At 52.0% G+C, this 22,804-nt stretch overlaps 1 protein-coding gene across 1 annotated transcript in view; it reads left to right on the top strand.

The window, feature by feature from the left end:
- The window catches only part of Fkbp6 (FKBP prolyl isomerase family member 6 (inactive)), a 58,658-nt gene extending 40,759 nt beyond the window's left edge, over positions 1-17,899 (top strand). Inside the window, exon 9 of the mRNA XM_059248903.1 lies at positions 17,781-17,899. The gene's annotated coding sequence lies outside the window, so the exon portion shown is untranslated. The remainder of the gene's footprint in view (positions 1-17,780) is intronic.
- Positions 17,900-22,804: the final 4,905 nt, after the last annotated feature.

The following is a 22,804-nucleotide window of genomic DNA, read 5'->3' as shown; positions in this document are numbered from 1 at the left end:
ACAGTCTTGATTGGCAGTTTGCCTGGATTTACAATCACCTAGGACCTGCATGTACACACAAAATAGTGTTAAAAATGGGGGGGGGGCAGGCGCCGGGCGGTAGTGGCGCACGCCTTTAATCCCAGCACTCGGGAGGCAGAGCCAGGCGGATCTCTGTGAGTTCGAGGCCAGCCTGGGCTACCGAGTGAGATCCAGGACAGGCACCCAGACCACACAGAGAAACCCTGTCTCTAAAAAACAAACAAAAAAAATGGGGGGGGGTTGCAGATATGGTGGTACTTGCCTTTAATCCTAGTGCTTTGCTCGGAAGCAGAGGTAGGCAGGTCGCTGAGTTTGAGGCCAGCCAGGGTTAAGTAAGTGAGACCCTGTTTCAAAAGGGGATGGGGCTGGAGCCAAGGCTCAGAGTGAGTACTGCTCTTGTAGAGGGCCCAAGTTCACTTCCCATCATCTGTGACTCCAGTCCCCAGGGACCCAAAACCATCTTCAGGCTTCTGCAGGCCCCTAGCACTCACATGCACACAGACACATAATTAAAAGTAAAGTTAAAAAATATAGTAAGAATGCACACTCTGCAACCCAGCATCGCCATTTCTAGGCTTCTCCTGAACAGTGACACTGGACTGAAAGGATGTTCACCCTATACCGTGTTGCTATTTGGATATGGCACTTGGGTGAAAACGCACCCGTGTTGAGGTTTTGATCCCCACCTGTGGGCACGACTGAGGTGATTGATCATGAGGGCACTGATTCATCCATGGTAACACACTGATGCATTCATATAGTAAGCTATAGTGGCGGGGGGACCTCTTTACAAGAGGGTCGCTGGAGGATTATCTTGGCCTGTCCATTCCTCTTGTTCTCTGGCCACCATGGGTGAGCAGCTTTGCTGCATCCTGCCATCCAGCTGCCGTGACAGTCTGCCTCTCCCCAGGCCCAGCTGACCGTGCACTGAGACCTTGGGGACATGAGCAAAGGTAGCCCTTTCCTCTTTCTGTTTCTGTGAGGCCTTTTGTCGCAGTGGTGAAAGGCCAGCTCAACCAGGGCTGGAGAATCAATAAAACAGAACAGAAGTTGAAATCCTTCAGAGGAACTAGAAAAAGAAATCACAGCATGGCTACCTCGGGGAGCGTTTTGTAGCTGTTAAAGAATAAAGGAGGGTCTCACTTAGGTCACTGATAGAGCTGGGCATGCAGAGTGTGTGTGGCACCTACTCTAGGTTTAGGTCACGGATAGAGCTGGGCATGCAGGGTGTGTGTGGCACCCGCTATCGGTGCCCTCATGATTTTCTTCCTGCTGAATTCAGCAGGATGGCCCACAAGGTGTCCTCGGATAAGCACTTCAATAAGCACTGTGAGGTCCAGCAGGCCCTGCTACCCTGACATCAACTACCCCTCTGATGTCTGAACAGCAGAGCAGGCAAGGCTGTCTAGCATGATCGAGGTGGTTTTGTTACAGTTCATGAACCAAAACCACATTCTCTTTTATTTCCTTGTTTTGTTTGCTATTTGTTGTTTGAGATGGGATCTTGCTATGCAATAGTCCAAGATGGCCTTGAATTCCTAGATTCTAGGCAGGTGCTCTACCACTGGGCCATGTCTCTAACCCCTCAGTGGGGTGTCTAGGCAACTTTTCTACTACTAAGTTATATCCTGGCCCTCTTTTTACTTTCTGTTGTTAGGCAGGGTCTCGCACACTCACTCCGTAGGCCTTGAACTTAAGATCCTCCTGCCTTAGACTTCCAGTAGTAGGGATGGCAGGTGTGTCCTACCATTTCTAGCTGTACTCCCTTCTCAGCTAAGGTGGGCTCCAGGGCGTTCCTCTCCCCTTTCTAACTCCCAGTGAAGATTATCAAGATGCTTGACCTGTCCCTTCCTGTGGGCAGCTGTCCTCATCCCATGTCTTACATGCTCTTTGCATTTGTGCTCTTGCAAAATGTGCCCATGTGGATGCCACACAGCCCGACTCCCTGTTGGGTAGTGTGGGAACAGATGATGGCTCTTGTCACCTGTGGGCAGCCAGAGGCCTGGGCTCTGCTGTGCTTCTTCAGCTCAGCCTGCCACCATTGTGGGGCCATCGACAGGATCCACACTCACCTAGGATGGAAAAGGACCAGAAGCTTCCAGAACCATCTTCCTGGTCAGACACAGTAGCATGATCCCCCTCAGGGCCTGCTCTATCCACAGTGCACTGAATCCCCAGGGTTTCTTCAAAATTAGCCCCTGAGGGCTGGAGATGGCTCAGACATTACAGGCTAGGCTCACAACCAAAACTAGTCCGTGAGTCCCAGTGAAGGAGGACTTGTATCAGGTGATACTGGGCCTGAGGCAAGTGCAGGAGCAAGCACACTCTCTCCCACACTCCAGCCCCTCACTGGGGGATTCTAGGCAGGGGCTCTACCACTGAGCCACACCCCAGCCCCTCACTGGGGGATTCTAGGCAGGGGCTCTACCACTGAGCCACACCCCAGCCCCTCACTGGGGGATTCTAGGCAGGGGCTCTACCACTGAGCCACACCCCAGCCCCTCACTGGGGGATTCTAGGCAGGGGCTCTACCACTGAGCCACACCCCAGCCCCTCACTGGGGGATTCTAGAAAGGTGCTCTACCACTGAGCCACACCACAGCCCTCAGGTCCCAGCTTCTAATTGAACAAGGATTCCATAACTCCACATAGAAAGCCAGGGCCTTTGCATGTCAGGAAATATCTATAGGTAAGCTACATGCCCAGCCCTCCTTCCCCTTTTTTGAAGACAGAGTCTCACTTGCCCAGGCTGGCCTCAAACTTTCTACCCCAACCCCCAACCTCAGTCTCAATTGTCTCTTTCAAAAACAGAATTTGAGGGTCTTTGAGCCAGCAAGAGGGTAAAAGCACATGTGATCGAGCCTGAGTTCCATCCACAGGACCAGCGTGGGGGGAGGGGCAACTCGTGCAAGTTGTCCTCTGCACCCCAACATGGGTACAAGGCATGAATGCACACACATACATACACACAGAGAGACAGACACACACACACATACACAGAGACAGAGACACACATATACACACACAGAGAGACAGACACACACACACAGACAGACACACACATACACAGAGACAGAGACAGACATACACAGAGACAGAGAAAGACAGACAGACACAGAGACAGAGAGAGAGAAACAGAGGACAGACACACACACATACACACACACAAACATAGACAGAGACAGACACACACACACAGAGACAGAGAGAGACAGACACACAGAGACAGAGACACACACAGAGACAGACAGAGACAGACGCACAGAGACAGACAGACACATACAGAGACAGACAGACACACACACACACAGACACACACACACACACACACACACACACACACACACACACACACACAGAAAGAGAGAGAGAGGGGATTTTGAGCTCTCTGGACCTAATCCACAGGATCTCGTTGACTCATACTGAGCACATCAGGCAATAGGGGGCGACATAGCCCACTTTGTGCCGTCTGGTCCAACCAGTGGCTGCTGGGACACTACACAACGGGAGGTAAATTGCTGACAGCAGCCCCCCCCCCCGACACCCCACCCCCACACAGTCAGGGATGTAATAGCCACACTCCTGGAGTGAAACAGGTCCTCAGTACACAGCCACATGGGCAGGGAGGGGATCTGAGGAGTGGTGTGATCCAGGGGACCTGGAGATGGCCACAGAGGCCAGCCGCACACAAGGGCACAGTGTGGACCCTGACTCCAGTGGATGCCCCCTCCACAGACCCAGTCCAAACCAGACAGGAGCTCATTTCTCCAGCACTCTAGTGTTTGAGACGGTCTCACTACATAGCCCTGGCTGTCCTGGAACTCACTCTGTAGACCAGGCTGACCTTGAACTCAGATCTGCTCCCTCTGCCTCCGGAGTGCTGGCATTAAAGGTGTGCGCCACCACACCTGGCTCCATCTGACTTCTTGAGGCAGGGTCTCTCTCTGAAGCTAAAATGCATGGATTTGGGGAGACTGGCTGGCCAGTGTACTCCTGGGATTTGCCTCTCTCTGCCTCCCCAGTGCTGGGGTTACAGGCACAAGCCACCATGCCCAACATTTTCACATAGGTCCTGGGAATCAAACTCAGGCGCTCATGATTGTGTGGCAAGCTGAGCCTCTTTCTAGGAAAAGCCCCTGGCTTGGAAAGTCCCAACAAACTAGCCTTGGCCACCTTCCCAGTCCAATTAAAGAATGGTGGGGAAAGCAGAGAGATTTAACCAATTTTTATGTCTGGAAGAGACAGATAAAGGGGTCTAGGGACCCCAAGGCCATCTTTGGGGTACTGACATGAACTTTAGGTTTAAGCATAAGAAGAACTGGGAGGTGGGTAACATGCATGCATGATTACGCAGGTCTGGTTAAAGTCCAGACTGGTTGATGGTTGTCTCAGCTTTGCAAGGTGACCCAGAGAAACCTAGTGCTCGAGGGACATGCTGGTCCGGGTGGCTGCCTCTGCCGCGAAGGTGATCTCGTCTTTGAAGCTCTGCTGTCCCTGGAATCCAAGAGGACTGCAGAAGGACAGATGCCTTTGGGGGTTCTGGAATGGCATTGTAGGAGCCAACAGTGAGGTGCCTCGGTGACTCCTCACTCCATGCCTTTAGGCTCGCAGAGCAGTATCCCCAGTCTTCAGATGCACACACCTTGAGTGATTGACATGCCTGTCTGCAGAGCCAGCAGCTGCCTCAAAGTCAAGGAAACAGGCAGAGTGGAAGTGGATGGGGATGCCAGGGTTGCTTCGGGCTTTGGCACCTTCTGGGCCCAGGTCAGGGGTCAGTGCTTTTTAGTTTTTCAAGACAGGGTTTCTCTGTGTAGCTTTGCGCCTTTCCTGGATCTCACTCTGTAAACCAGGCTGGCCTTGAACTCACGGAGATCCGCCTGGCTCTGCCTCCCGAGTGCTGGGATTAAAGGTGTGCGCCACCACCACCCGGCTGCAATGAGTTTAGACATCCTAATTAAGTTCAGAATAGCCACATGGGCTGTGACTCCCCAGTGTTCCCTCAGATACCCTGCTCTCTCATTCCCACCCCTCCATGGATTCAGTGTGGTCCCGAGGCTTGACTTTGGATTTCCACCCTCAATCTGGGTCTCAACAAGGCTTTTGTCCACTATGAACCCCTTAAGGGATGGGCCTGGTGATGCAGGCCTGTAATCACCGCTATTAAGGAAGCTGAAACACGAGGGATTCAAGTTCAAGACCTGCCTGGGCTCGAGAGCACTACTACACTACTTTGTGGTATTGAGAATTGAACCCAGGGCCTCCCACATGCTAGACTCTACCTCTGCACCACGCCCCCAGGCCTTCACTGGGAATCCCTGGATTCTGAGCTAGCACTCGGCCACAGAGCTGCACACCCGTCACGTCTCTCCTTCCTTTGAAGATAGGGTCTTCATAGGTTACTCAGGCTAGCCTTGAACTTGCTTGAGAGAGAGAGAGAGAGAGAGAGAGAGAGAGAGAGAGAGAGAGAGAGAGAGAGAGGAAAGAAAGAAAGAAAAGAAGGAAGAAAGAAAGGAAGAAAGAGAGAAAGAGAATCATCATAGCCAGGTGTGGTGGCCTTTAATCCCAGCACTTGGGAGGCAGAGGCAGGTGGATCTCTATGACCACGGAGTGAGTTCCAGGCCAGCCAAGGCTACATAGTGAGACCCTGTCTCATTGTTACTGCTATTTTTTTGTTGCTCCTGGGATGGGGAATTTAAAGGCAGCCCTGTCACATGGCCAGGATGGAGTGGCAGTACAGAGCTACTGAGGTCTGCACTAGTGTGCCCTATAGAGGAAACCTAAGTGATGAACCCTTGATAAGAAAAAAAAGACAAGTGAGGTCAATACAGCTGAAAGGGCAGCATGGGCCAGGGCCAGGATCCCACCCGGGTCATGTGAATTACGGATTTTGGCAAGTCACTCCCCTCCCACGAACCTTTCCTGGTTAGCTTTAACTGCCAATTTGGCACAGCCTAGAGTCACCTGAGAAGGAAGTGCCAGTTGGGGAGTCACCCAGATCCGATTGGCCTGTGGACATGTCTATGAGGGGTTGTCACGATTAATTGATGTAGGAGGGCCCAGCTCACTGTGGGTGGCACCATTCCCTAGACAGGCCATCCTGGGCTGCATTCAATCACAGCTCCTGCTGGCTGTGAGTGAGTTCCCTGATTGGAGGCAAGCCAGCCTTCAGGTTCCTGCCTTGAATTCCTGCCCTGACTTCCCCCGATGATGGATTGTGACCTGCAAGTGTGAGCCAAATAAGCCCTTTGCTCCCTCAGCTGCTTTTGGCCAGAGCGATTAATCTCAGTAACAGGAAGGAAATTAGAACAGGAGCCCAGGCAGGTCTGCAAAGCTGCAGATCTGAGCACAGCCCCCATCAGAGAGCTGAGCACGAAGCACAGCTCAATAACTCTTGACTATGACACATGGGAACCTCCCTCCCTGCTGGCCGTGAACATCAAACCTGATGACATTCTCAGGTCCAGCCTGCACCTTGCCAGACGCTGTCAGGGAGCCGGTTGGGGGAGGCATAGTAAGCATGGAGTTGACTGGAAATATAGAGGTGGTTTGCACCCCTCCTGCAGCCTCAGCCAACTCAAATTCTCCTTCCCAGATGGCAAGGCTCCCACAGCCTGGTTTAAGAAGGGACCTACTGGCTATCTGTGTCTCCTGGGCTACGCATTCCCATCCTAGCCTCGCATACACACAACCCCCACACGGCCTGCTGCTCAGTAGAGTCTACCCCACCCAGCTAAGCATTTAGAGAAAAAGGGCTGGCGCCTGGAGGGGCCTGACCCCATCTGGGCACAGAAATCAATGCCACAGTGTTCCACAGTGCACAAAGAGCCTCACTCAAGAACCATGGAATGGATGTAGAAATCACTGAGGTGCGTTTCCAACCTCAGGATTCCTCCGGCGCTCTTTAGTGCGTCACTAGCTCCCTTCTGATTTCATGAGAAAACCCTTCCTCAGTCTGCCTTTGATTCTCAGGGCTCTCTTCCCTTCCAGGTTACCCCTTCCATTCCTCTCCAGGCCCAGAGGCTGTTCCTCCTCCTCCTCCGCAAGAAATAACAAGGTTGTCACGAAGGAGGGAGGATGGCCACCTGCCTGGAGCACGCTTCCTCTCACTTTCTGCTTCCTCCAACCTTTTTGTGGAGCTGTGGAAGGAATCCCTGACCATGGGTATGCCGGGAGAGCACTCTATCACTAAGCCACACCCCAGCCCCTCACTGGGGGATTCTAGGCAGGTGCTCTACCACTGAGCCACACTCCAGCCCCTTACTGGGGGATTCTAGGCAGGTGCTCTACCACTGAGCCACACTCCAGCCCCTTACTGGGGGATTCCAGGCAGGTGTTCTACCACTGAGCCACACCCCAGCCCTCACTGGGGGATTCCAGGCAGGTGTTCTACCACTGAGTCACACCCCAGCCCCTCATTGGAGGATTCTAGGCAGGCGCTCTACCACTGAGCCACACTCCAGCCCCTCACTGGGGGATTCTAGGCAGGTGATTTCCTGCTGAGGTCACACCCCCAACCAGCCAAATAAGGATTATTATTTTTTTTTTTAAAGATTTATTTATTTATTATGTATACAGCGTGTATGACTGCAGGCCAGAAGAGGGCACCAGATCTCGTTACGGATGGTTGTGAGCCACCATGTGGTTGCTGGGAATTGAACTCAGGACCTCTGGAAGAGCAGTCAGTGCTCTTAACCTCTGAGCCATCTCTCCAGCCCAAGGATTATTTTTTAATATTTATTATTAATGTGCGGTGGGGTGGGGTGTGCTGTGCATGCATATGGCTGTCAGAAGACAACTTTGAAGAGTTGTTTCTCTCCCTCCCCACCCCCCAGCTTTATGTGAGTTCCAAGGATCAAAGTGAGGTCACCAGGCTGGCACAGGAGTTGCCTGTACTGAGTCGCAGACCCAGAGAAGGGAGTCTAAGAAAGGATTATTGAGATGTGGGGGCGGTCTACTTGGAAGGTGCCCACTGGACAGTTAGGTCCGCTGAGGTGCTCCTGGAGACTGAAGTCCACCGACAAGGAGCCCCAACATCTGATGGAGCAGGAGCTGAGAGAGTGAGTCTGAACAGCTCAGCTAAAGGCCTGGCATTGGAACGCGCGGGCTCCATAAAAGATAAAGAAGGCCAGTGGTATAGTTCCGGGGTCCGGTGCTTGTCTGATATGCACGAGGCCCTGGGTTCCATACCCAGTATTCCAAGAAAACAATCAAAAAGGAGGGGCCAGGTGGTGGTGGCGCACGCCTTTAATCCCAGCACTCGGGAGGCAGAGGCAGGCGGATCTCTGTGAGTTCGAGGCCAGCCTGGGCTACAGAGTGAGTTCCAGGAAAGGCTCCAAAGCTACACAGAGAAACCTTGTCTTGAAAAAAACAAAAACAAAAACAACCCCCCCCAAAAAAAGGAGGGACAGTGACATGCTGACCCCTGAATGTGTCTGCAGAAGACAGTCACATTAAGGGGTTAGGCTCAAATCGTAAGTGACATTAACAATGGTGACACTCTGGACATGGTAAGATGGTGCACACCTGTCATTGGAGCACCCACGAAGGTGAAGCAGTAGGGTCACGATTCTAAGGCTAGCCTGGTCTATATAATGAGATGGTTTCGAAGTGTCAGGGGTAGGGAGTGTGGCTCAGTGGTTGTCTGCTCAGATGCCCCTCGCAAGGGGCTGGAAGCCTGGCTGGGTAGTGGGTCACTCGCCCAGCATGAGCAGAGCCCAGCACTTGGATGGTTAAGGCAGGAAGATTGAGGGTTCAAGACCAGCTCAGATCACACAGACTAGGCATCAAAAAATCTGGTGAGATGAGACACTCCTGTAATACCAGAACTGGGTGGCTGAGGTAGGAAGATTACCCTTTGAATGCAGCCTGGGCTCAAGAGTGAGTTCCAGGCCAGCTTCCTTTTCTTGTGACTTCCACGAACCTTTTCCCTGGCTCTGCTCTGGGTCCTGACTTCTCCCTCAATGTCACGATATCTTCTTCCTCTTGCCCTTTCTTCTTCGTGTCCCTCCAACATCAGGGCACCGCCCTTGATTGTCCTGTGAGGGTTCATCTAAGCCAGTGGTTCTCAACCTTCCTGATGCTGCGACCCTTTAATACAGTTCCTCATGTTGTGCTAACCCCAACCATAACATTATTTTTTTTTGCTACTTCATAACTGTCATTTTGCTGCTGTTATGAATTGTTATGTAAATATCTGTATTTTCTGATAGTCTTAGACGACCCCGAAAAAGGGTCGTTCATCCACAAAGGGGTCGCGACCCACACGTTGATAACCACAGATCTAAGCAAAACCCCCAGCTCCCAAGGCCTCCATCTTTATCTGCCATCCTTCCTAACCTCTTCCTCCAGCCCTGTCTCTGTGCACCTTGTAAACTATATTTCTAACTTGCCCTATGTGCTTCTTGTTGAAGGGGAACTCTGGTTAGTGAGGGAGCTCTCTCTCTCTCTCTCCTTCAAAACACCGTGTCCTGGGGGCAGCCCAGTCCCCTGGCTCCATAACAGAGAGAAAACAGCAAGGAGCTCAGGGTGTGAGAAACATTGTGTCCTTGAAAACAGCTGGAAACTGAAGCATTTCCAACAGGCCCACTGTTGTTTATTCCACCGCATGTGCCCGAGGTGGGAACGGGAACCGGAAACCTGGTGTGGTGGCACCTTCAATCACAGCACTTGTGGAAGCCAGAGGCAGCCGGATCTCTGAGTCCCATGCCAGCCAGAGCTACACAGTGAGACCCGGACTAGAGAGAGATTGACCTCCCTGGTCTGTGTCCAGCACAGCTCAAGTGCGGCTTTGATCGGCTGCCTTCATTGCTCATCCCTGAACTAATTAGGAGGTTGGGCGGTGACCTCTGATTGGCCATCTGGATTTGTGCCCTCCTCTGATTTGGGGGTAAGAGTTTAGTGATGAGGTTCTGAAACCAGGGAGCCAGGAAACTGCCCAGTGACCAAACCTCTTCCACAGAGGGAGTCTTGAGGGTTCCTTTATGTGGGGGTAGGAGGCATGATTTTGGAGAGGGATGAGGAGGAAGATGAGAACAGTGACCAGAGAGAGAACACCCTGGGCTAGAAAAAGAATCGTCCACTCTGTGCATCTGAGCTGTCTGTCTTGCTACGGTTTGTATGGTTCATCCCCGGTGGATGCGTGTGTTAAAACCTTCCTCTCCAAAGGGAGAATAGTAGCAGGAAACGGAACCTTTGACCTTTGAAAGAGGAAGTGGTAGGAGGTTCTGTCCTGGTAAGTTCATGAAGTTCTCCAGTCGGTGGATTTTTTTTTTTTTTTTTAATTATTGAGACAGAGTCTCACTATGTAGACTTGGCCGACCTGGGACTCGGTATGTAGACCAGGATGGCTTTGAAGTCACAGAGATCTGCCTGCCTCTGCCTCTGGAGGGCTGAAATTAAAGGCGTGCACCACTAGGTCCAGCTAGAATGGGTTCTTTTTAATCCCAGCACTGGGAGCTGGGGAGCAGAGGCAAGTAGATTGATATGAGTTCCAGTCCAATCATAGCTGCATGGTGAGACACTATCTCAGAAAACAAGCAAAGCCGGGCGGTGGTGGCGCACGCCTTTAATCCCAGCACTCTGGAGGCGGCAGAGGCAGGTGGATCTCTGAGTTCGAGGCCAGCCTGGGCTACAGAGTGAGTTCCAGGAAAGCCAGGGCTACCCAGAGAAACAAAAAACAAACAAATAAAACCAAAATAATAATAATAATAATAATAATAATAATAATAATAATAAACAATAAATGACAGACAGCAGCAAAGACTCAGCTGACCAGACGGCACACATCTGTAGTCTTAGCACTGGGAAACCAGAGGCAGGAAGATCAGAGGCCGAGGTCATTTTGGGAGACAGAGCCAGTTGAAATCAAACCTGGTCACATGAGTCCTTATTTCCAAATAATAAACAAGACTGGCCTTTCTCTGGTCTCTAGCTTCCTTCTTACTGGGAGAGACCTCCACAGCCGTCAAGCTACCTCTAACCAAAAGCTCCTCGGGTGGGGACTGAACAGACAGGACTGCCTGGTCTAAGACCCTCCCCTCCCCAAAGCTGGGTGCTAGATCAACCAAGATGGCTCCATGGGTAAGGGTGCTTGCCAGCAAGCCTGGTGACCTGAGTTCGATTCCCCAGGTCCCACATGGTAGAAGGAGAGAGTCATCTTTGACAATGTCCTCCCACAGACACACACCAAGAAACAAACAAACAAAGATTGTCCATTTAGGGTTTGTGATGTAGGGCTTGTTGAGCAAGCACAAGGTTCGGGTTTGAGTCCTGGCTAAGTCCGAGGGCCCAGTTTCAGGAATGTCTGTCACAACAGAAAAAGGACCAGTTTTCTTCCAGCTGCACACAGTTCTGAGATTAGAGGAGCGGACTTGACCAGAGGCATCATGCACGTGAGATCTAGTAGCTTCCGCTGCACAGGGCACCGTAGCAGAGACCCCTGCTCCCAGTGCTGGGGAAGGTGAAGCAGGAGCCTCGTGAGCCTGAGGCCAGCCTGGGCTACAGAGTGAGTTCGAGACTAGCCTGGACTCCATAGCTAGCCTACCTCAAAGGAAAAGAAAATGGGCCTGAAGAGATGGTTCAGGGCTCCGGGATCAAACTCTGCTCCTCTGGCTTGGTGACCCCGGGAGCCATCTCGCTGGCCTGTGCCTTTTCTTTTCATCCTCCCCATCTTTTGTGAATGTGTGGTGTACGTGTGTGTACGTGTCCATCACTACAGGGTGCACATGGTGTGCAAACCTGGAGGCCAGAGGCCCCAATCAATGTCTTCCTCAATCACTCTCCACCTTATTTTTAATTCCTTTGTGTGTGTGTGTGTGTGTGTGTGTGTGTGTGTGTGTGTGTGTGTGGTGTGTGATGTGTGCATGGTGTATGTATAGTATGTGTGGTGTGTGTGTGTGTGTGTGTGTGTGTGTATTTACACATGAATGGAGGTCAAAGGACAACTTGACCTTTTTCCTTTCACTATGTGGGTCCCAGGAATTAAACTCAGGCTGTTGTCAGAGTGGGCAGCAACCTCCGCCACCCACTGACCATCTTCCTGGCACCCTCCACTTAACTTTTCAGACTGGATTTCTTAATGAACTTGGAGCTCACCATTGATCTTGTCTCTGCCTCCCCAGCTCTGGGCAAACAGACACACCCCCTCTCAAATGGGTGCCGGGGAACCAAACCAGCTCAGGTCCTCAGGCTTTATTCAAGCAAGTAGCTCGCCCACTGAGCCATCCCGCCAGGCCCCCCTCTCCCCCTCCCCCCACCCCCGAGCTGTTTCTTGTCCCCTCTAATGTTGCAAAGGGGACTTGGTCTGGCTACTGGGAACCAAGTGGGTTTCATGGGAGAGATGGTTCTCACCCACTGGACCGTCCCAGGGCGCAGGGGGCTGTGCTGAGGATGAGCAGCATGGTGCCCCACGGTGGTGCACGGTCTCCTGGTGACACCGAGCCAGGTGCTCGCCCTGTGGCCCCGCGGGGTCTGCCGTGTGCCTGCGATTCCAGCGCGTCAGCAGAAAGGCAGCGTGGCGCCAGCGCAGGGCGGCGGGACCGCGGGCTGGAGCGTGGCCGGCGGTGCGCGGGTTCGGATCCGCCCGCATTTGTGTTGGCAGCGGCCCGGGGGCGCCCGGCCTGAGCGATGAAAGGGGCCTCTGTCTGCGCTTGCTTTGCCCGGCTCCCATCACTCTTAACAGCGCTTGGAAGCTTTCCTCCTCCTTCCCAAAATACACGTGCGTGCGTGGAGTGTGTGTTTGAAGAAAGGGGGAAAAAAAAAACAACTACTCACAGTGAAGGTTATGTCCCGGCCCGGGCACGGGAAATGCAAACCCTGGGGCAGAGGAGGAGACAAATGCCTTCTTCCTGGGCAGGGTAGCTGTAGCCTCCCAGCTCTGGGGAGAAGTTGGGAGACCTTTTCCCACCACCCCACTGCCACTACCCCAGGAGAAACGGGCTGCCAACCCAAGCGCGTGGTGAGGTGGGTGCTGCCCGGTCAGCAACACTGTCCCCGAATGTGGGCTGAGGGCCCCGCTAGTAGGGGAGGAGTGGAGACGGGTGCATCCCCGAACTCACTGACCAGCCAGCCTAGCTAATCAGTGACTTCCAGATTCGGTGAGAAAGCTGGTCTCATCAACTAAGGCGGAGGGGCTGGCAAGATGGCTCAGTGGGTTAAGGCATCTGCTGCCAAGTGTGACCGCCGGAGTTCGATGCCCGGGATCCACGCGGGGGAAGGAGAGACACACACCCCCCAGGCCTCCTGTTCCACCTAAGGAGACCACACTGTACAGGGATACCCCGAGCGTGATGGGCTGGGGAGCCGGTTCTGTGGGTAAAGTGTTTGCCATACAAACATAAGGACCCATGTAAAATCCGAGTGTGGTGACACACGCATGTAATCCCAACACTCAGGAGGCCGAGGAAAAGTTTAAACCGACCCTGTCTTTTAAAAAATTTAAAAAAAGGCTGGAGATGTAGCTCAGCTGATAGGAAGCCTTGGGTTCGAATCCCAGCACTACATAAAACTGGGCTGGGTTTGTGCACACCTGTGATCTCACCACTCTGGAAGCAGAGGCAGGAGGATCAGAAGTTCAGGGTCGTCCTTAAATACATAGTGACGGTGAGACCAGCTAGGGGCTACATGAGACCCTGGAGAGAGACAGACAAGACAGACAGAGACAGATACCAGGACCAGAAGGAGATTAATCACACTGTGGGTGCGCATTGAGTCTGGAGGTCAGAGGTCAGCGTCTTCCTTCCTCTGTCCTCTCTGCCTTGTTTCAGTTCTTTTTAAATTACATTCACTTGTATGTATGTGGGGGAGTGTGGAGGTCAGAGGTCAGCTTGCCCTTCTCTCCTTCCCCCACGTGGGTCCCGGGGATCGAACTCTGGCGGTCGCACTTGGCAGCAGATGCCTTAACCCACTGAGCCATCTTGCCAGCCCCTCCGCCTTAGTTGATGAGACCAGCTTTCTCACCGAATCTGGAAGTCACTGATTAGCTAGGCTGGCTGGTCAGTGAGTTCGGGGATGCACCCATCTCCACCTCTCAGCACTGGGCTGACAGAGGGGAGCCGGGCTTGTGGCACTTGCCTTTAATTCCGGAACTCAAGACTCGAGGAGTTCAAGGTCCTTCTCTACTACACAGGCAGCTTAAGGCCAGCCTGGTCTACACGAGACCCTCTTTGGAGAAAGCCAAACGAATGAAACAGTGGATCCTTTGTCTTTCAAGCCAGAGGAAGAGGCAGGAACCCAGTATCCCCAGCTCCCCTCCTGGGGAAGAGCTTTCCAAGTGGGAGCCCATGCTCGCCAGGGAGAGGGGCCGCCGTGTTCTTGGCTGGGAGTGGAATTTCCATCCTGTCCTGCACACCGAGTGGGGAATGGATCTTAGCTCAGAAACCACAGGCTCTCACTGTACTGCCCACGTGTCAGTAGACTTTCTTGAATAAATGTTTATTCATCTTTTTATATGCCTTTCGGACCCATTCCAAAGGGGGCTGCGGTGAGCAAAGTCCCCCCCCCCACCCCCGCCCCTGCCCCTGTCTGTACCCCAGAAGACCAGAAAGACACGTTCCTCTGCTGCCAAGAGGAGGGAGGTTCTGCTGACATCATGGATCTAGGCCTGGAATTCCCAAAACGGAGCCAGAAATAGCCAGAAGAGCGGGGGCGGGGGTGGGGTGCAAACCTGTGATCCCGGCACTCCAGAGGCTGAGGCAGGAGGAGAGCAAAGTCAAGACTAACCTGAGCTACACAGCGGATTCTAGACCAGCCTGAGCTATAGCGGGAGATGTTGGGAAAGAAAGAGAGGAAGGAGGGGAGGGAGGAAGAGGGGAGGGTGACTTAGCAGGTCCCTGTCGCCAAGCTGACAACCATGCCCATACCCAGTTCCATACCCAGTTCCATACCCAGTGCCCACGGGGGAAAGCGGAGAGCTGACCTCCATCCACATGAGGGGTGCTGGTGCCTTTACCCACATGCTAAATAATAATAAAAAAAATGGTTAAAAAAAAAAGGTCAGGGGGCTGGGGGTTTAGCTCAGTGGTAGAGCGCTTGCCTAGCAAGCGCAAGGCCCTGGGTTCGGTTCTCAGCTGGGGGTGGGGGGAGTCAGGCATGGTGGTGCATGTGTTTAATCTCAACACTAGGGGAGGAGGGCAGAGGCAGGCAGATCTCTGGGAGTTCGAGGCCAGTCTGTTGTACATAATGAGTTTCAGGCTAGACAGAATTAGGAAGTGAGACCCTGTCTCAAAATGGGACAAAAATCAAATGGAGAGGTGGGGGGGGGGAGGGGGAGAGAGAGAGAGAGAGAGAGAGAGAGAGAGAGAGAGAGAGAGAGAGAGAGAGAATGAGAAAAGAAGGAATCTGGGGAGATGGCTCAGTAAAGCACTTCCCTGGCAGGCCTGAGAACCTGAGTTCTGACCCCCAGGGTCCCCCTAAAAAGACAGGCATGGTGGTGCACACCTGTGATTCCAGCCATGGCGGAGAGAGGTGGATCGCTGCAGGCTGCTGAGCCCGCTGGCCAGGGCTGTGTGGCCAAGTTCCAGGCCAAGAAGAGACCATATCAAACAAAAGGTGGGAGACGGTGTCTGAAGACAGACGCCCACGGTGGTGTTCCAACCTACACATTCACATTACGTTCTCGCACACAAGAGTGCGCACAAACTTGCATGCATACACACAGAGAAAGAGAAATTGATAGAAGGATGAGGAGGAGCCGGGCGGTGGTGGCGCACGCCTTTCATCCCAGCACTCGGGAGGCAGAGCCAGGCGGATCTCTGTGAGTTCGAGGCCAGCCTGGACTACCAAGTGAGTTCCAGGAAAGGCGCAAAGCTACGCAGAGAAACCCTGTCTCGAAAAACAAAAAACAAAAAAAAAAAAAAAAAAAAAAAGAAGGATGAGGAGGAAAGGGGGAGAAGAATAGAGAGTGAGGAGAAAGAAAGGAAGGAAGAAAGAAAGGAAGGAAAGGAAGAAAGAAAGAAAGAGAGAGAGAAAGAAAGAAAGACACTCAAGTCTTGTTCCAATGGGGATCGCAGGCCCCACCCATGGAGCATCCAAATCCAGGGATGGGGCACAGTCTGAGAAATCAGATTTCTAACATGTTCCCAGGGCAGCCCCTGATGCAGGCCAGGAGCAGGCTCGCACAGGGCCTCTACGGTCCAGCCTGCGGTGGTGGAGGGCAAATTGCAGAGTAATAGCATTGACTCCCTAAGGCAGGCAGGAGGTATTAAAAGCGGCTATAATGTGCTCAGAATAACACTTGGAACTGAAGCAGCCTCCATATGATTAATGTATCCTGGGAGGGTTGATATTGATTACTAACTCAACAGAACGTAGAATTGCTGAGGAGGCTAGTCTCTGGGCTCACCTGGGAGGGATCATTTAGATGCGTTAGCCTGTGAGAGATTATCACGCTTACGTTAGTGGGGAGACCCGCCCTGAAGGAGGACTACACAGTTCCCTGGCCTTGGTCCTGGGCTGCATATAAAGAGAAATCTAGCTGAGTATTCCTTTTTTAAAAATTATTTTAGATTTCTTTCGTTATTTTCTGTGTATGAGTGTTTAACCTGAATGTATGTTTGTGCCTGGTTCCTCAGAGGTAAGAAGAGGGTGTTGGATCCCCTGGAACTGGAGTTATGGATGGTTGTGAGCCACCGTGTGGGTGCTGGGAACTGAACCCAGATCCTCTGTAAGAGCAATAATTATGTTTACCACTATAATTTAATAATTTAACCACTGAGATGTATAGACACATCCCAGCGTTTTGTTTGTTTGTTTGTTTTTTAATTTCCTGCATGTAAGTCTGTGTGAGTGTCGGATCCCTTGGAACTTGCGTTACAGACAGTTGTGAGCTGTCGTATGGGTGCTGGGAATAGAACCTGAATCCTTTGAAAGAGCAACAGCCAGGGTTCTTAACTGCCAAGCCATCTTTCCACTAGCTTTTTTTTTTTTTTTTTTTTTTTTTTGAGACAGGATTTCTCTGTGTAGTTTTGGTGCCTGTCCTGGATCTCGCTCTGTAGACCAGGCTGGCCTCGAACTCACAGAGATCTGTCTGCCTCTGCCTTCCAAGTGCTGGGATTAAAGGCGTGCGCCACCACTCCAGACTTAGAGGGCTTCATTCTTGAAAGGAAAACATTTTATTAACTGATGTATCTCCCCATCCCCCACTGTGTGTGTGTGTGTGTGTGTGTGTGTGTGTGTGTGTGTGTCTGTCTGTCTGTCTGTCTGTCACACAGCCCAGGATATAGAAGTAGCCGGGAGAGTCACAGAATAAAGGGGTTAATATTTTGTCCCAGGTCACAACCTTAGATGGATCAGGTGTAGTTTTTATTTTTTTATTTTTATCTTATTTTTATTTATTTTTTATTTTTTATTTTTTTTGAGACAGGGTTTCTCTGTGTAGCTTTGTGTCTTTCCTGGAACTCACTCTGTAGCCCAGGCTGGCCTCGAACTCACAGAGATCTGCCTGCCTGTGCTTCCTGAGTGCTGGGATTAAAGGCGTGCGCCACCACTGCCCAGCCAGGTGTAGTTTTTAATCTCAAATGATTCTAGAATATTGTGTGTGTGTGTGTGTGTGTGTGTGTGTGTGTGTGTGTGTAGGCCACAGGTTCACATTGGTGTCTTCCTCTATTGCTTTCCGACTTATGTTTTGTTTTTTGTTTTTATTTTTGTTTTTTTGTCATCCCCCCTCCCCAGAGCTGAAGACCAAACCCAGGGCCTTGGGCTTGCTAAGCAAGCACTCTACCACTGAGCTAAATCCCCACCCCCTGCCGTATGTTTTGAGACAGGGCCTCTCACTGAACCGGAAGCTCATCAAGTCAGCCGGGTTTACCGGCAAGTTCCGGGGATCCACTTGTCTCTGCTCCTCCCGGCACTGGGGTTGTACACTCACACTGGACTTGTCAGGACTGCTAGGGACTGAACCAGGCCTTCGTGCTTGCTCGGGAGCACTTAGCAGACTGAGCGAGCAGTCTCCGGTTCCTAGAATCTCTGCTTTTAATACCTTCAACATATAATGTTCCTCAGAAGTGTCGTGTATGAATGAAAAAACTAAATAAAAAGGAAAGGAAATGTCTGGTCCTGGGTCTCAGCACCAGATGAATGAGAAAAAGAAACACAAAGGAGAGGAACATGGCAGCTCCTAGGTATGGGGGGCAGGGGGGTGTTATTATAGATATGAGGGAGAGCATAGCCAGAGGCAGGGACGTCTGGGAAAGTCCAGAGTGCACACGACCCTATGTGAGGAGAGGGGGAGGGGAAGGGAGATGGGGGAGAGGGGAACCAGGTGCAGCAGCCAGGAGGCCCAAAGGTACCACGAGGGCAGATAACCAAAATGGATGGATTATAGCCAGGCAGTGGTGGTGCATACCTGTAATCCCAGGAGGCAGAGGCAGGTGGATCTCTGTGAGTTCGAGGCCAGCCTGGTCTTGTGAGTTCTAGGATAGTCTCCAAAGCTACACAGAGAAACCCTGTCTCGAAAAACCAAAATAAAACAACAACAACAACAACAACAATAATAATAATGATTAGATTATATAAGGAAAAGCTGAGCTGGAGTGTTAGGGTAGGGGGTGGGATATGCCAGCCAGAAGGACCTTGTAACAGGTAGGGACTGAGGGATGCAGGGAGAACCTGGTGGTCCGTGGTCACTTTGATAGGTTAAATAGGCACCTCAGCCCTCTGTCCCTGGTTTGAAATCTAACGGTGTGAACAGGAAACTCACTTATCTTACTCTCACTCATCCAGAGAATGTATAGAATACAAGAAAACATCCCGGATTGGAGCTGGGCACCAGCAGGCTGTCTGCTGGATTCAAATTTATCAGACTTGGGGGAAAATTAACTCCCTGAGATCTCCCAGGGCTTGGTGTGGCCGGAACCCACTGCTCAAGTCTAATTAGATGAATTAAGTACCCGAAGGCGCTGCAGGAGTTCAGCGCGCCAGGGGCACAGTGAGGTTCTGCCTGGCAGAGGCTGGTGCCCCGGGAAGGTGGAGGGAGGGCAGGGCACCTTGCCATCTCTGGCTTGAGCTCAACTGGATGCCGACATCCCGAACATCACAGCAGGGAGACGCTGTGGCCAGGTTGGTGACAAAGAGCAGCTTAAACACAAGAAAGAAATGGCGCTTTTTTTTTTTTTTTTCTCCATTTTGACTCAGACCATGTGGATTGTTATCAAAGAGACCCTGAGGGAGACCCCTGTATGGAAGTTGAGGGACAATAGAACCAGGTGTGTCGTGCAGGCCTGTTCTCCAGCACTCCTCAGCAGGCGGGGCGGGGGATCACAAGTCACGAGCTCAAAGTCAGTCTGGACTGCATAATGAGAGTCTGTCTCAGAAAGAGAATGAACAGAAAAAAGCAAACCAAACAAACAAACAAAAAATAACAGCGAAGCTTGGGTATGGCAGAGTACTTGCCTACCTGCACAGAGCCCAGGGGTCCAGTCCTAGCATCCCACAAACTGGGTGTGGTGGCACAAGCCTGTAATCCCGGCATTTAAGAGATGGAGGTAGGAGAGCCAGAAATTCTGTCATCCTTGGCTACATAGTGAGTTGGAGGGCAGCCTGGGCTACATGAGATTCTGTCTCCAAAAAATATGTCAATTAACAAAACAGAAAAGAGCTGCTGTTGGAGTGTGTGGCCCCCAGGTCTCTCCCTGTGACTCCTCCCAGATGTGACCCAAGGCCTCACTTACAACAAGGCCACTTCTCCTGACCCCCGTCAGAGGACAGGAACAGCTGCAGCTGGGGTCGGGTGTGATCATGCCCCAAATAGGTCACTTTTCCAGCAGGTCATTCTTTTCCACCGTAGCTGACCCACAGCTGGAAAAAGGGCCGGCTCAAGTGGGAGGGACTGAAGGACAGAAGGAGGCTGGGAGAGGTGGCCTTGACCCTGTCCTGCTTTCCACCTCCCGGAACATCAGTGGAGCGGAGCAGCAGGAGGCTGGGTTTGAGGCAGGGACAGGCCTCGAAGAGCCACTGAGGAGAAGATTGCAACTGTAGCCTGGGAAGATGAATTAAGTACCCGAAGTACCCCCACCCACCCAATACGCGCACACACACACACACACACACACACACACCCCTACACCCTATTCCTACCTGTGTAAAAATCATTTATGCTGAAAGCTTGAGTTCCAGAGTTCAGATCTCAGATCGCACAGAAAAGCCAGGTACCACTGGTGTGGCCTTTAATCCCAATATTTCGGGGGCCGAGGCTGGATGACAGAGAGACTAAAGCCAGCCTGAGCTACATAGTGAGACCTTGTCTTCAAACAAGCGGAGCTGGGGATGTGTCTCCTTGGTGGAGTGCTTGACCAGCATGCCCGAAACCCTGGGTTAACCCCCAGCACTTCATAAACTAGGTGTGATGACACACACCTGTAACCTCCCGTGCCCAAGAAGCAGAGTGCTCAGGAAGGGCAGGAGTTCAATGTCATCCTTAGCTACGTCGTGAGTTTGAGAACAGCCTGGGCTATTTAAGACCCCATTTTATTTTAATTTTTTTAGATTTGTTTTGTTTTGTTTTTTCTCTCTGTGTAGCCTTGGCTGTCTTGGATCTTGCTCTGTAGACCAGGCTGGCCTCGAACTCAAAGAGATCCATCTGTCTCTGCCTCCTGAGTGCTGGGATTAAAGGCATGTGCCACCACTGCCTGGCTCAAGACCCCATTTTAAAAACAAACAAAATGTAGCCTAGCATGGCATGAAGCCCTTAGATCGGAACCCCAGTACTACCAATCCCCCAAATCAAACGCTGTCCTGGCCACACCCCCACAGCATCCATGTTGCAGGAGATCCTGAGGGCCTGGCAGTGTGCGGGATGAATCACCCCAGATGACCTTGCTGCAAACCTCAAACTCCTCCCCAAGGGCAAAGGGGTCTCCCATCTGAATCTTGATTCAGGTTCTGCTAAGGTCCCCTTCCCTTCTGCCTCAGTTTCCCTGTTGTCAGAAGACAAAGGCCTCACACGCACCTGGACGCATATTTCGGGTTCTTCAGCATTACACCACCCCACGGTCATCTTGCTGTCCCACTTCCTTCAAGGGACAGGGTAGGACAATGGCAGTTCGGGAAGATTCAGGCAGGGGGTAGGCGTGGCCGACCAAAGCAGGCCACCTGGCTCCGGCCTTCCCTCCGTCTGACTTCGGGCTGTCTTTTGTCCCTCTCTGCGCAGGCCAGAGCCAGCCCAAATGACCCATCTCTTAGCCAGCTTCCCCTAACCCCACCTTCCTCAAACGGGCCTTCCAGCCCTGTTGGGGGGCACTCCTGTCTCGGGAGATGAACGGAGTCAGCAGGCTGGTGCCATGAGAGGAATGGAAACCTGGCCCCGACTGTGAAAGCAGGCGTGACCGGGGCTGAGTCTGGGGGGTGGCAGGTTGGCTAGGCCAACTCTGTCCCATGCACAGGCCCGCCTAAGCAGCCTGCCACAGGCTATTTTTACTCCCGCTAGGAAACAGTGTGATTTATGTGCGGCCTGGTCCCCTTCAAGGCCAGATTATAAATACACCCGGCCCCACACTCTTGTTCACTTGAAGAGGAAGCCCAGGCCCTGTCCCGCATGGCCTGGTTCCCACCTCAGAGGCTCACTCACCTCAGTCCCCCAGGCTTTAGTATAAATTAGTTTATCAGCCAAGGCCAGGAAACCCAGTTGTTTGGGGGTGGGGACAGGGATACAGCTTGCAGAGGAGAGAGACACAGAAAGAGCCTTTGGATTAGGATGGATGGACAAGTTAGGACACTAGAAGGGAGCCAGGATCCAGGCAGGAGGTAGGAGTGGCTGACTGAGCAGCATTCCAGCAGCAAGCCCCTCCCAGAAACGATTTCGAGGGGTGTTTAGACCCCGAATTGGCCTTACCCAGACCCTGTTCCTTCCTTTAGTCCGGCCTCAGACACGCTTCCATGTGCGAGCTGTGGAGCTCAGGCAAGTCCTATTCATTTTCCCGATCCTTGGGGCTGGCAAGACGGCTCAGAGGGTTAATACACTTGCCACTCACGCCTGACGACCTGAGTTCAATCCCCAGGACCTACATGGCGGAAGGACAGAACCAACCCAGTCCTTCGTGTCCTCTGACCTCCACATCCGTCTCGGCATGCGTGTGCCTGCACGTACACAAAATAAACAGATGTAACGGAAGAATTTTAAAACTTAACATTTATCTTCTCCTCTATGGTTCCTTCTGAAAATGAACATGGATGCCTTCCGGGGATTGGGAGAGAGGGGCTGGAGAGGCGTGCTGTCAAGCCTGAAGACCGAAGTTTGATCACAGAACCCACAAGGTAGAAGGAGGGAAGTGACTCCCCCCCACGGTGTCCTCCGACCTGCACACATGCGCAGAGGTGTGCACCATCCCTACACATGCACACCGAAGAAATGAGTAAAATACTATTTTCGAAAAGCTGTATTTCTTGTGGGTTGATAGGCATGACATTTAGGGAGGTCTGGATTGAACAAGTGGCCCTGGCTGACATCACTGGTTTCATTTGAGCCTCGTTCCCAAAGTGGAGACAGCATACCTCCCTGCTCCCTACCTCCCTGCTTTCCCCACCAGGAAGGCAGGCCTGGCTGCTTGTCCACCAGTTCAAGGGCAGTTGTGGAATATTACTTTAACTTTGTAAAGGTGTGTTACATTTGTTTATGCTGCATTTGTTTAACATGTAAGGATGTGTGTTTAATGATGTAAAGGTGTGTTACGTTTGTTTCACCTTGCCTGCCTAAGGCATCTGATTGGTCTAATAAAAAGCAGAATGGCCAATAGCTAGGCAAAGGACAGGTGGGGCTGGCAGGCAGAGAGAATAAGTAGGAGAGAACAAGGGC

Source organism: Peromyscus eremicus, chromosome 23 (genome assembly GCF_949786415.1).
Source record: "Peromyscus eremicus chromosome 23, PerEre_H2_v1, whole genome shotgun sequence".
Classification (NCBI taxonomy): domain Eukaryota; kingdom Metazoa; phylum Chordata; class Mammalia; order Rodentia; family Cricetidae; genus Peromyscus; species Peromyscus eremicus.
This window is presented reverse-complemented; position numbering and strand designations above follow the sequence as displayed.